The sequence below is a fragment of the Lontra canadensis genome, unplaced genomic scaffold (genome assembly GCF_010015895.1).
Source record: "Lontra canadensis isolate GAN:19392208 unplaced genomic scaffold, GSC_riverotter_1.0 scaffold120, whole genome shotgun sequence".
Lineage (NCBI taxonomy): Eukaryota > Metazoa > Chordata > Mammalia > Carnivora > Mustelidae > Lontra > Lontra canadensis.
The window spans coordinates 5,482,067-5,483,844 of record NW_022631114.1 but is presented as its reverse complement, the minus strand read 5'-3'; the positions used below and the strand labels follow the sequence as shown (position 1 = coordinate 5,483,844).

General features: G+C 65.5%; 1 non-coding gene across 1 annotated transcript; it reads left to right on the top strand.

The window, feature by feature from the left end:
- Positions 1-237: 237 nt before the first annotated feature.
- LOC116857229 lies at positions 238-356 on the top strand. The gene has a single exon (XR_004380715.1). It is a non-coding gene; the product is annotated as a 5S ribosomal RNA (ribosomal RNA).
- The last annotated feature ends 1,422 nt before the right edge of the window (positions 357-1,778 follow it).

Here is a 1,778-nt window from a genome sequence, read left to right as displayed (position 1 = left end):
CCCCAACGCACCTGGTTGCCATCTGGGGAGCCACGCGGCGGCGGGGCTGGGGAGTCCCGGGATGGGAGAGTGCCGGGACTTTGGCGAGGCCCCGGTGCCGCAGGCGTCCGGGCCCCCGGGCGGGCGGGCTGGGAAGCAGGCGCCAGGCCCAGGGCAGGCGGAGTGGGGAGGCGCGGCGCGCGCCGGGCCCGGGAAGCGCGCCGCAGGCTCTTGGGGCGCCCAGCTGCAGCAGCAGGCGTCTACGGCCATACCACCCTGAACGCGCCCGATCTCGTCTGATCTGGGAAGCTAAGCAGGGTCGGGCCTGGTTAGTACTTGGATGGGAGACCGCCTGGGAATACCGGGTGCTGTAGGCTTTTTTCTCTCCCCAGACTCTTTTCTTTGGCCTTCCTCTTTTCTCTGCCCCTTCGGCCTCCCTCCCTCCCTCTCCCTTGGCCGCCACCGCTCTCGGCGCCCTGGCCAACGCGCCTGCCTCCCAACAGTGCCTGAACGCCTCAGCCCAGGACCCCGGTCCCCTCCCGCCCCTGACCCCCTGAACCCTGGCCACCCCAGCCCCAGCATCGCGGGCCCCTGGCCCCAAGAGGGCGGCCCGCTGCGCGGGCGGGCGGCCACAACCCAGCCTTTCCACCTCCACGCCAGGAGGCCCACCCGCGCCTCAGCCGGCCTTGGGGGCCTGCTGGCAGGGCGGGGCAATGTTGGAGGGGGCTCAGGGGCCGGGGGCAGGGAAAGGGGGACCGGGGTGAGGACCACGGCCATGGACGCGGGGAGGGGCGTGGGCGCCGCTGGGCTGCGTGGGGGGGGGCATGGCGCGGGGGGCCGGTTTGGGGGCCTGGAGGCAGGCCCAACTGCTACTGCCCCTTTTTGGGGAGCTGTGGGTAGCCTTAAGGCCTGGCTTGGTGATCCAGGGCCCAGGCCCTAGGGCCTCTGGAGCACAGGCCCGCAGCGATGAGACGGAGCCCGGGGTCTAGGCCCTCTCCTGTCTCCTGCCTCCCACCCTCCGTCCCAGAACCCTGTCATCCTCCTGGCTGCCCCCATGCTACTCCCCACATCCATGGCCGTGGTCTTCACCCCGGTCCCCTTTTCACTGCCTCTGGCCCCTGAGCCCCCTCCAACATTTCCCCTCCCTGCCAGCAGCCTCCCAAGGCCGGCTGAGGCGCAGGTGGGCCTTCTGGTGTGGAGTTGGAAAGGTTGGGTTTTGGCTGCCAGCCGGTACACCGTGTTGCCCTTTTGGGGCCAGGGTCCCGTGATGCTGGGGCTGGGGTCGCCAGGGGTCAGGGGGTCAGGGGCGTGAGGGTACCGGGTCCGGGGCTGAGTCGCTCAGGGACTGTTGGGAGGCAGCCGCGTTGGCCAGGGCGATGATTGGTGTCAGCCAAGGGAGAGGGAGGTTGCCCAAAGGGGGAGAGAAAAGAGGAAGGCCAAAGAAAAGAGTTTGGGGGGAAAAAAAGCCTACAGCACCCGGTATTCCCAGGCAGTCTCCCATCCAAATACTAGGCATGTGCGGCCATGTTTAACTTCTAAGATCAGATGAGATCTGGTGCCATTTAGTGTGGTTTGGGTGTAGAAGGCTGCTGCTGCAGATTGACGCTCCAGGATTTTGTGTAACGCTGTACCTTTGGAGGAACCGGAGCACTTTGTCTGAGTTGTTAGGAGTTCAGTTGTGTTTCCATTCCTACCCAGCATCTTGTGTGGTTAGGGAGTGTCTATGTGCATGGAGGGGTCATTTCCTGTTTTTTATTTTCCTTTTGTTGTGTCCTCTTTTTTCCTTTTGTTTCCTGCAT